General features: G+C 36.6%; 1 protein-coding gene across 5 annotated transcripts in view; it reads right to left on the bottom strand.

The window, feature by feature from the left end:
* Positions 1-13,045, bottom strand: part of MDGA2 (MAM domain containing glycosylphosphatidylinositol anchor 2) — an 891,422-nt gene that overhangs the window by 677,253 nt on the left and 201,124 nt on the right. The gene's annotated exons all lie outside the window — the stretch shown is intronic.

Genomic DNA, 13,045 nt, shown 5'->3' with positions numbered 1-13,045 from the left:
AAGATTGATTGTGTTCCTTAGTATGCAGTCTTCCAAAAGAGGAAATATTAGCAATAACAGAGAACCTACATTTTAGAAGGCATGCTTTCTATATTTATATGATGAATATTAGACAATAACAGAGAACCTACATTTTAGAAGGCATGCTTTCTGTATTTATATGATGAATATTAGACAATAACAGAGAACCTACATTTTAGAAGGCATGCTTTCTGTATTTATATGATGAACACTGTGATAATCATAGCAAAAACACACTAATTGCCCACCATAATTTAAAATAAAGTTGAGAATTAAGACACAAAGACAGGTCATTCCAATTCAAGGAACTATGTGAAAAACGGTTTTGGAAGATACAATTGAAAACGTAGAAAAGGAGCTAGGAGAGGAACAAGATAATACATTTTTTCCAAAGCAGACATTCTGAAATGGCTTCCATCAGTATTACTCTACATTACCTACTTTTCTGTACTATGCACTGTGCTGCTCATTGCCTCAAACTTATTATTTGCCTCAAATCTATTATTTAAATAGCAGTAAAAGAAAACTGCATAATAACATAACATTTTGTCTTGCTTTTAATGCATATCTTGGGCAGTTTATGCTTTTTAAGTATAATTTTCACCTTTTATTGTGAATTCCTTTCTCAGATCATAAGAAAATTTTTCATTAAAACTAAGGAAAATGACAAGATTATAATAGCATATATTTTTAATAAACTATCCACTCTTGGGGCGAGTGTGCGGCATGGTGCTTGGTATACCTGCTCCCCTACTTCTAACCCAGTTTCCTGCTAATGCATCCAGAGAAGCATTAAGAAATTACAAAATACTTGGGCCACTGCCATATATGTGGGAGACACAGAGGGAGTTCTGCCTTCCTGGCTTCAGCCTGGCCCAACCCTAGCTTTTGCTGGCATTCAGAGAGTGAACTAGCAGATGGAAAAAGGATGTCACTCTCCTACTCTCTGTCTTTCCAAGAAAATGAAAATAAACAAAATCTTAAAAAGTAAAATTATCCATTGTTACTATAATAAACTATTTTTCCAAGTGGTTGAAAAGGCATTGCTTATTTTAATGAAGCTAATTAAATTTTTTAATATTTATTTCATTGGGAGGCAGAGTGAAAAAGAGACAAAGAAAGACCTCTCCCATGAGCTGGTTCATGCGATGGAGGCCAGGATTGACCTGGAGGTCAAAGCTGGGAACCAAGAACTCAATACAGGTCTTCCAAAGGGAGGCCAGGCACGTACTTACTTGGGAAATCACTGTTGCCTTTCAGGATCTCAATTACCAGCAGACTAGAATCAGGAGCAGGAAACTAGTATTCAGTCCATGCTTCCCAATATGGGACGCATGACCATTGTCTTCTGGGAATGAAAAAACACATCAATTTTTGGCAGGTTGATAATACAGAGTTTCCAGTTCAAGTTACAGTAGTGGCCAAAAATTCTCTAGTAAGGTTTGTTAGATAAAGGTATATTCTCTTCTGTTGGCCAATGATTCCTGAACTAGAAGGAAAATTTGTGTCCTAGTGAATATGAGGCAGTCTATCATTCTCTGAACAGAAAAGTCCTTAAAGCCCTTTGACCCAGACTATTTCTACTATTGTACAGAATATTATATACTGAAAATAAAACTCCAGAAGGCAAGATGATGCCATCAGTTCCTCCTCTGTGATCCTCTTTGATGTCTACGGGTTGTTGACTTAATGATGATGGTGATGGAAAACCACTCTGACTTGCCCTAGAAGAATTTCTTAAAGGCGGCCAGCAGAGATCCTGTGTTTGGGGGTGAAAGATGGTAGTGTGGTTTTTCTCCATAGCACAGGTCCTTCATACTCAAGTGAACCTAGCTGTACTATTTTAAAGAGTGAGGAATTCATCATATATTATAGTCATCGCTCAGTTGTTAATTTCCCCCTTGCACCTCCCCACCAAAATGTTAGATGGATGTGTTTTCTTGGCTTGTCTTTCCTTTCCTTCTTTCCTGTTCTTTCCTTTTCTGCTTTCTTTATCAAGTATATATCAAGTGTGTTGCTCAGTAAAAATTGTATAAAGGTTGTATCAAACCCTTAAAGTGAAATTATGCACAGGAAGGAAAACTCAAATAATCCAAAATATTTTAATAATTTTTAAGTCTCAAATACTTTGGTTCTTTTCCAAAAATTTTATGATAATACCAAAATGAACTGATCTAAAAGAGTAACTTCTTCTCGTAAGGTCTATTAAAGATTCTAGGAAGCAGAATTATTTTCATAGAACTGGGAAGAATTGAGAAAAGAAGATTATGTTCAAAATCTGCAATACAGACAACTTATTATTACGTGATCTAGAGATTTTTCAACATAGTACACATTAATTGACTATGCACATTAATTTGGATTATGTTTAACTTCAAAACTACAAAATGAGTACTTTCACTTGATCTGATACTAACTTTCCATGAAAAAAGTTTTCTTGGTTCTCAGTATCAATATTAATTTTTTTTACTTATGTCTTGTATAGAATCTGTTCTAAGGACTTCTGACTCCTTTCTAAGGTATTGGAACTTATGATTCTTTAAGTTATGATTAGGTATATGCAATAACTTTTTTCTTCTCTGTCTACATATGTGGATACATGGAAAAGGAAAAAATGTAATTGGGAGTTTGGGGATGATTTTGAAATACTTTGAGAATCATATAGGAGCAAAGGAAATGTGTTAAAATGGAAAGGAGACAACTGTATCACAACGTTTACAGTGTGGTACACTTCTGCATTTAATATATTAGAGTTAGTCATTTAGAAAAGACAGAGAAAGAGGAGAGAGAAAATCATTGCCATGAGAGTAAAGAGCTATAAAAATCCATGCAAAATTCATCAAGAAAGATGAAAAGACAGAGATGGACCACCTGACAGAAGACAGCAAATAAAATTTACACAACAATATTTTGACACTCCATATCTCACTCTGCAGCCCAGAAAGGGTGTGCCATTGGTAGAAGACTGGATGTCATGTAATAGCATGCCATGGACACAGAAAACAAACCCAGAATGTCTTTGCAGCTGGGTGGGGACTGCCAGGTAGACTTGGATAAAATAAACCAGCATTCCTGGTATTGCTCACCTTGGAAAGCCTGGACACCAACTGCAGAGATACACAAATCCCATCAGAAGAAATGCAGACAGGCCTTCAAAAAGTGATTCTCAACCCTTTTATCTGGCTGAAAACATCTATTAGTTATGTGCAGGTGCCTAAATATTATATACATTTAAATAAGAAAGGAATATAACGCTGCCCATTTCACATACCTTCACATTCTACAAAGGGACTGACTCTAATGTGTTTCTATTTTTAAATTTTTTTTAGTTTATTTGACAGGCAGAGATATAGACAGTGAGAAAGAGAGACAGAGAGAAAGGTCTTCCTTCCGCTGGTTCACCCCCCAAATAACCGCTACGGCTGGAATTGCACCGATTCGGAGCCAGGAGCCAGGTGCTTCTTCCTGGTCTCCATGCTGGTGCAGGGGCCCAAGCACTTGGGCCACAGCTGGGACTAGAACCATCGCCCATATGGGATGGTGGTGCCGCAGGCAGAGAGGATTGACTAAGTAAGCCACGGCGCTGGCCCCTAATGTGTTTCTATTTTTAATAGAAGAAAAATCTTCAAATCTTATGGAATAATCATTGTTCCACTGTAGCAAGTGAAAAACTGTTCATCAGTAACAACTGTGATTTAAGCCCTCTCCTTGCACAAACATCAATATTACACTATTAACCAGCAAGCAGTACGGCAGGCGAGAAGGCTAAATAAGGACTCTAATCAGAGTAATCCTAGAGTTTCCTAAGAATTTCAATGAAAGACTCAAAATTAAGCAAAATCATGACTTCAAATATCTCAAGTTAAAATAAACTGAAAAAAATCTTGAGGGTGTGGCCAGCATTGTGTCGTAGTGTGTAAAACTACTGCCTATAAGGCTGGCATCTCATATGGGCATCCTTGAGGCTCTACCCTCCATCCAGCTCCCTCCTCGTGGCCTGGGAAAAGCAGAGGAAAATGGCCTAAGTATTTGGGCCCCTGCTACCCACAGGGGGAGATCTGGATGAAGCTTCTAGCTCCTGGCTTCAGTCTGGCCCTGTGCAGGCCGGTGGGGCCATTTGGAAAGTGAACAAGGAGAAGGAAGTTCTCTCTCCTTCCTTGACTATAATTCTGAATTTCCAATAAATAAACAAATCTTAATAAATAAAAAACAACTGGAGAGTACTTTAAATAGTGAAAAAATAGATTAAAACTACTTTATCACAAAAATTTGAAATCCATAATTTTTTTCCTAACATGCATTTTTATAACTTTTTGAAAGCTCATCGTATGCATGGATTTTCATTTTTTTGCATAAAAATAAGCTTATCTTTTAACTCCATTTTCCATAAACTTTCTGAAGTACTCTGCTACATGTATTGCTAGGCAAACACACAAAATCAGCATGGTCTAGGCAGCTGGACCAGGAATAACATTTGCTCAAACTTCTCCCTCAAAATACAATTAAGAAAGAAAATTTTCCAGATCGTAGAGCAGAGGGGGTTCAAATCTGGAAATAACAACAGAGACATATCTTATAAACAGAATAGCCCCACAAAAACCAAAATGGAATCAATTTAAATTTTCAGCACAACATTTGTTTCTCAATAAAGTGGCTTCCTACTGTGAACATTCTCTTCCTCACAGATTCTGTGTGAAGCAGCCCAGACATTTTCCAGTCCCAAGAAAACCTGCAATGATTGCAGACCACAGACTGATCCGCCAATAAAGCTTCAACAATGAACAAGAAAAACCACCAAAGGCAGATACTTGATCAAAAAGATTTGAACATATGATCCTGGCTTTCTTATTTTCATGTGAAGTGAATGATAGTACTGAAGTTCAAGCCTATTCACTTTTTCTGGAAACCCATTTCAACTCATTTCATAGAAGGGCACTTGGAAAGGACCAAAAACAACAATAGTGAGAGAAATTCTTTGGTGAGGAACGTGCTGTGCTTTCAGCACAGTTCCTGAATTCAGATCTGTAGGATTTTCACCTGTTCTACTGAGGACATTTTGTTGCTCTAATTGCAAAAATAAGCAACGAAGATTGACCAAATAGCAATACTCTGAAGTGAGTGATTTTCTTTGTGATAAAAAGAAGTTTATTAAATTCTCACTACTTTCCTGATTTTAAATCTCACTTGCCAAAGGTGTTTCCAACAAATTCAGTGATCCTGTTGGGTGATGCCCACAAATATTTGTAAGTAGGAATAAAGGAAGCGGACACGAATGCTAACTACTTCATAGTGGTATGTTTGAAAACATCTCAGAATTGCCTGAGTTACTTTTAAAGACTATACAATTCTGCCAGACTAGAAGTTATGGTTAACAATAAAATTTCTGGTAAAAATTACAATTTGATCAAAGTTGGCGAACTCAAAAGGCTTCCATAGCCTTGGCAACTCATGACTAGAACCTAGGGAGATTACTGACGCCATAAACAAGAGTGTCAAATTGTTAAATCAACAACAGGAGTCACTGTGCACTTACTACCCATGTAGGATCTCTGTCCTTAATATGTTGTACTATGTAAATTAACGGTAAAACTAGTATTGAAACAGTACTTTAAAAAAAATTACAATTTGTACCCAAGAGAGGCTAACAGTTTCCCAAGAAGGGACAGGAAGCTTTGTGTACAGTGTTCACATGATTATTATCAACACAGAAGTTTTGGGCAACACGGATACCAACAGTAGAGTATTTGAAAAAGAAAGCAACTAACATACAGCTACAGGTTTGTTTTTGACTAGAAGATTTCAACTCAACAGTTACTTGGAATTTTTCTCTTCCCATCTATCTGATGTGAAAATTGCTGGGCATATTAACATAAGATGTTCAAAACACAGAAATCAAACTTTTAAAATTGTATTTTACTAATAAAATCAAAGTACTTCAAGTTGTGGTTTCCCAGAAAAATTCAAGAGGAATTATCGATTATTTTATAAAAGCAGTCTCTAATGTGTGTGTGTCTGTGTGTGTATATCGAAGAAATGAATTAAAATCTAAGACATCAAAAAGTGCAGGGGCAGTCAGCAGTCCAAGAATTCCTAAAACGCTAGCTAAAGAACTGAGGGAAATAAACATTAAATCAGGAAAAACTTTCTAGTACTTTTGAATTTTGAACTTCTATTAAATTTGTCTTTATGTGCCCTTCTCCTATTCCTCAGAAATTCAGATGAAAATTATTCAGTCAAAAATTCCTAACAGGCATCCTATGAAGACTTGCCCAAGCATGTGACACAATGGCAGATACTGTGGAGACTATGTCTTAGCCTTTGTTTTCAGAATGTGAACAATGTAAGTAAAGAGGTGTTAGAAACATCTAAAAATAAAATAGTCAATAGTAAATACAACTATAAATAGTTATACCATGTTATCCAATATTTCTATACTGCATATTCTCTAAATTAGGCACCAAACTTAAATAATGTGAATAGGATTTCATGTCCATGAGTTCTAACTGGATAGCGAGGTCTTCACATACGAAGCAGTGAATGAATTAACTTCGATAATGGGGGAAATTTAGCAAAGAGAAGGGTAAGGGATGTTGCGGATATAAGAGCTCTTAGTTTCCAAAGAAACTTTTGGGTACAGGAACATGTATCTAGTATAGTTAAAACAATATTTTGTGCTTTTAATTATCAGTTATGTAGCATGCATTGTACTTGTTTTCACCTCATTTAATCTTATTATTTTTTGTTTCCTTTACTCTAATAGTATGGAAACTCCACGGTTCTTTTGATTACTCTTTAGTTAATGACATTCCTTTAGTCTGTAAAGGATGTAACTTAAAATACAGTATTGAACCTGTTAGCAATGTAATTTAAAAGCCAAATGTTCATTAAGAGGATTACCAAAGAAAGATCACTAGTGGGTCAGACCTACGAATACTCTAACAATGATGAGTTATCCCTAGAAACTACTGCACTATAAACTAGGCAGCTTAGTTTGAAATTCATTTCCAATATACTACATATACAGCCAAACACCTTTCATACATATATCGACATGTCACACTATACCCCATAAATACGTACAATTATATCAATTAAAAAGAAATATTTACATATATAAAATCACTAAATGATTCTTGTTAGATGACTTACACTGTGATGTACGTATGTGGCACATGTGAAAGCAGATGGAGTGATAAAACACCCACAAGCAGGGGCTGGCGCCGTGGCTCACTTGGTTAATCCTCTGCCTGCAGCGTTAGCATCCCATATGGGTGCTGGGTTCTAGTCCCGGCTGCTCCTCTTCCAGTCCAGCTCCCTGCTGTGGCCTGGGAGGGCAGTGGAGGATGGCCCAAGTCCTTGGGCCCCTGCACTTATGTGGGAGACCAGGAGGAAGCTCCTGGCTCCTGGCTTCGGACCCATGCAGCGCCGGCCGTGGCGGCTATTTGGGGGTGAACCAACAAAAGGAAGACCTTTCTCTCTGTCTCTCTCTGTCTGTAACTCTACCTGGCAAATAAATTTTTAAAAATCTAAAAAAAAAAACCACACACATACACACATAAGCAGATGAGAAAAAGGAAGAGAGGGAACCAGACATAGAAGCTTACACACCAGGATTATCCTGGAGAAATAGAGGAATTTTACTTTCCTAATTTTCAATTTCTTTTTTTTTAACTTTTATTTAATGAATATAAATTTCCAAAGTACAGAATATTGATTACAATGACTTCCCCCCCATAACGTCCCTCCAACCCGCAACCCTCCCCTTATCCACTCCCTCTCCCCTTCCATTCATGTCAAGATTCATTTTCGATTCTCTTTATATACAGAAGGTCAGTTTAGCATACATTAAGTAAAGATTTCAACAGTTTGCTCCCACACAGAAACATAAAGTGAAAAATACTGAGGTAGAGGGCAAGATGGCGGAATAGGAAGGGAGCACACTGATAGTCCAGGGAGAGACAGTTTAATAAAAGTGGATATACTGCAGATTCAAGGAAGAGTAGGGGAGGAAACAGCAGAAGAAACTCTTCCGGAACGCGTGATTCACAGTGGACCTGCGTGGAGAGCGTGGGAGCCCACAGTTCGGGACACCAGCGGCAGACTCAACACACCAGCGCTGGAACGCGAGGTGAGCCGAACCTAATTTTCAATTTCAATCTCAGCCTCTGTGACAAATTTTCCAGGTGATAACTTGATATCATATTCAATTTACATTAGAATTGGTGGGTTCCTGCTCTTGGAACTATGAGAATACTTTTCAAGAAGTCTGTTATTTCAAACTGAAAGCATTAAAATTTTTCTCAGAAATATGTGCCTCTGTGTAAATACATACAAATACACACAATGTATTACCAACATATGGCTAGGGTAATAATATAATACAAAAGTTTTTGCATATATTCCATAAGCATCTTCCATTTTTTTCTAAAGCTTGCACTGTATGTGTGCAACAAAAGCAATAGATAATGTGCAAACAAGGAAGGGGAGTGATTATTCTAGAAGGAATAAGGCCAAATGTTTGGAATAAGCAACCCATTAACTGTAACCCAGGGTAATAGTGGGGGTGCTTATAAGTAACTCATTCTATTCTTACAAATGGGACCAAGAACATAAATTACTACTAATTCAATGAAAAGCCAGAAAGATTTGATAGATGCCAGCCAAAACGGCCCCAAGAAGAAGCCAAAATAAGGCTGACAAAGAGTGTAAGAAAGAAAGCTCCTTAGTATTTGAGAAGGTTTTCCTTACTCTACCAAAGCCTAAGCATTGTTACTTATCACCTGCAGACAATGGGTCGCTAAGCTCAGAATAATGGCAAAGAATACAACAGCATACAAAGTACAAGAACGAAAAACTAACACAATACAAGCTTCATGCAAAAGGAAACCTCAAGTGGAAAAACAAACTTTGTAATATGACATCCAGTAGAAGTTCTTAATAAGGGAACTGAAGAAGAAGATGGTCTTTCTTCCTTCTCCCTCAAAAATGTGCCCTAAAATCACTCAAATGGGGGCATCATTTAAAGGTTTTGATAGCTTGGCAAAACTTTTTATTCAGAAGTAGCTATTATGCCAGCAGAATACAATGGGTAGAGAGTCTCTTACAACCATGGAAGAATTCTCACTTAACTTTTTGACCTTGCACAAATAATTTATCCTTCTATGCCTCAAGTTTCCCATCCATAAAAATTAAAGTTTAGTGTCTGCAAATACTAACTGATAGAATAAAAAAGGGAGAGAACGATCCAACATGGGAAGCGAGATACACAGCAGACCCATAGAATGGTGGATGTCCTAAACAGCACTCTGGCCTCAGAATCAGCCCTTAAGGCATGCGGATCTGGCTGAAAAGCCCATGAGAGTATTTCAGGCATGGAAAGCCAAGACACTCTGGGAAAAAAAAAATGACCTAAATGAAAGATCTTCAAGAGTGAGATCCCAGTGGAAAGAACAGGTCATCAAAGAAGGAGGTATCTTTCTCTGAAGGGAGGAGAGAACTTCCACTCTGACTACGACCTTGTCTAAATATGATCAGAGTCGGTGAACTCAAAATGCTTCCATAGCCTTGGCAACTCATGACAAGAGCCTAGGGTGATTACTGATGCCATAAACAAGAGTGTCAAATTGTTAAGTCAACAACAGGAGTCACTGTGCACTTACTCCTCTTGTAGGATCTCTGTCCTTAATGTGCTGTACATTGTGATTTAATACTATAACTAATACTCAAACAGTATTGTTCACTTTGTGTTTCCATGTGGGTGCAAACTGTTGAAATCTTTACTTAATGTATGCTAAACTGATCTTCTGTATATAAACAGAATTGAAAATGATTCTTGATGTGAATGGAAGGGGAGAGGGAGCAGAAAAGGGGAGGGTTGTGGGTGGGAGGGAAGTTATGGGGGGGAGCCATTGTAATCCATAAGCTGTACTTTGGAAATTTATATTCATTAAATAAAAGTTAAAAAAAACAAATTCCAAAAAAAAATTAAATTTTAATGAAAGTGTTCTGATGATGTAATGTGTGTTTATACATGTGTTTATAACAGTTAATATTCAATGCCATATATATATAATTTAATATTTAACTTGTTAATTAGCCTTATATAAAGTAAACTTTAACTCCATAGTAAAAACAACAGTACAGTGAAAAACATACTAACACTAATGAAATGTCCGTGTAAAATGGAGCAGAAAGTGGGAAGCACTGGGTAACAGACCAAGGAAATTGGACCTTATTTTATAATAACACATAGTGAAAGAGGACAGTACCTTATGGAAGAGGCATATTAAAAGCCAAACAGGTTTGCATTTCTGTCATGTAAGTATTCAAGGAGAGCCAAGGAGGGAGAGCAATGCAGAGTGTCATGAGAAATCTAAGCATTTCTTAGTGGCTAGCCGTGACAAAGGCAGTCTCACCGTGGCCTCAAACCAACAACATCGAGATCCAGTGCAGCTTTCTAAGGTCCTGCCTATCCACGATCTTCCTAAGTCATCTCAAAGAAAAAAAAAAAAATAGACCAGTAGAGTTGTTCTTGCATGGAGTTGCACACAACATAATTAAGACAACTACAAAGTAGACGGACATACGTGTTGCTTTGCTGCATTTCATTTTCAATCGAATTTGAAACATTTAACACAAATTATCTGTCCCTACATGGCAGAAAACTCATCAGAGTGAGTGGAGTAAGGAGTTTTCCTTCCTGAAGCCTCTTGCTCTGTAGACACCAATTCTAACCGTGATGAGGGTTGGCAGTTGAAGCCAACACTATTCCAATTCAATATAATACTTGATAAATCTCCTGAAACAAAGGCAGATTGGCATCCTTAGCTCTGCCCAGCAAAGTTTCTTCTGGTTTATATACTGTATTCCTTAGTCTTCTTCCTTTACTAGAAAGTTAAGTATTACAATGAAGCTCAAGCCAGTGGAGAAATTCTGTAAAGTGTATTTCAGTTAAACTTGGCATCTCTTACGGATATAAATGCCAGGTACACTGCTTTTCAAACAACTTCACTTCATTGCAAAGTGTCTGAGCATACAGAGAATTTTGAGAATTTGCTATGCAAATAATAATCACTTAAAATTGCTTGAAATGTCAAATCTGCTCCATACTGAGGGCTGGAAATTAAAAATGTTTTCAAGTTTTACACCTATAAGAAAGCTCTAGAAATAAATGCAATCTATTATCTTAAATTACTATATACATGAAATATCCCCAGAGAAATGTGAAAACCATGTATGAGTTATATCATGATATAAATATTCAGAAACTTCTATCTTAACAGGCTCATATAACATAAATTAGCACCTTTGTATCATACTTAAAGGGCAATATGAGAGCTAGACTCTGTAGACGTACCTAAAGTGGGGTCTTTTCTCCTTCTCACCTTGTCCCTTTTTGGCATGAAACAAAAAACTGCAAGGGATTAAAAACGCTAAGTGACACCACAGGCAGGTCACTGCAAGGTTCAACTCCGACACAGTGGAGCTAGCAGGTGCTAAGGCTTCTTGTAGAACTAACTTTCTCATTTAATGAGACCTCGACCAAAGGAATGTCCATCATTTCTGTTAAGATTGAGAAATTCTCCTGATCAGAATTAATTTAAAAAATTAATTGATTTAATATTTATCTAAGAGGACAGCATTTTTCCATAAAGTGCATATTGGAAATTTCCAAGGAGTGGATTCGCATGTTATACTCTTCCACCAACAGTGGATGTATTTACAAGGCTCATCAGAAGGCTGGTGACAAAGGGGAGAAGGAGGGAAGATGATTGTCTACCTGTACGAGGGGTAATCTCAGAGACTGTCTCTAAATCACACTTCCCACTGCTCTAGTATCCCCAAATGTTATGGGGTGACAGTGCAGGAAACAAATGTTCTCCTTTTTTATCTGGCCAAGTATGTATCGGGTGTCTCTCAGAATAGTAAGTAGATGAGTAGCAGTGATACTCCTGAACATTTTTCTGTTTCCTGCGATAAGCATTATTAAAGGAGACTTCTTGACTCACTAACAGATTCTAGATTCACTAACCAATCACCTTTTTCACAGGGTCTATCCTAAAGCATGTAGTCATGAGAAAACTGTATGTTTAATAGTCTTGACTTTTAAAAAGATGCCACCTTGTTTCAACTCCAGATAAACTAGTTAGATGCTTTAAAACCAGTGCAGTCAAAATGTGGGACAATTATTATTTAAAAGGTTAAAAAATAAAATTTAGTGAAAAGCTTATTTTAAAAACTTAAAAATTCATCATAGCAAACTTTTTCCTAGTTTCAGTATTAATCTCTTGCAAATTGCCTTCTATTTTCAATTCACAAATTAATTCAATTCACAAATTAATCTTGGTTGATTTTTTTGAATCAAAGAAAATAACTTAGGTACTGTTAATGTTTAAACAAGATCAATTTCAAACTTGAAAATCACCTCCATATTTTCGGTAGCATATTTATTCACTGGCAATCAATTTGAACTGTAACAGCAAAAATCATAAATAAAAATAGAAGACTTGGCAAGTAAAATAATTCCTGTGTTTTAAAAGAGTTCCACTTTGTATTAGAATAATAATTTGCTAAATTGGAAGAGGGTATCTGAAAAATCATTCACACCAGTAGCTCTTGCCAAATAACTTCAATCATGTTTCATGACCAGGTTTCTACAAATAGAACACTTATGGTGTCATATTTTGAGCAAATATGAATAAAATGGTTTTTATTCAAGGTAATGTAGTATATTGGAGAACGGAAAATAAATGCCAAACAATACTGTAATTCTTTCTTTCCTTTTATCCACAGAAATAATACGGAAAAGCTAATGACAATCCCCAAAACTGGAGGAAAAGCTACACACAATTCCACTACCCCAGGATTATGTTGTTATTAGCACTTATTTCATTTTGAGCTATGCTTGTATTTATAATTCAGTCATAAAATAAGTAGTCATGTTTACACTATATATACAATCTTATAGTTTTATACTTTTTCACTCGATATTTATCTTGTATTTTCACTTTTGAATGACAGTAGA

This window comes from Oryctolagus cuniculus, chromosome 12, assembly GCF_051225735.1.
Source record: "Oryctolagus cuniculus isolate XC-2025 breed Fujian yellow rabbit chromosome 12, ASM5122573v1, whole genome shotgun sequence".
NCBI classification, from domain to species: domain Eukaryota; kingdom Metazoa; phylum Chordata; class Mammalia; order Lagomorpha; family Leporidae; genus Oryctolagus; species Oryctolagus cuniculus.
Note: the sequence above shows the minus strand (reverse complement) of the source record. Positions and strands in the feature narration are given on the sequence as shown.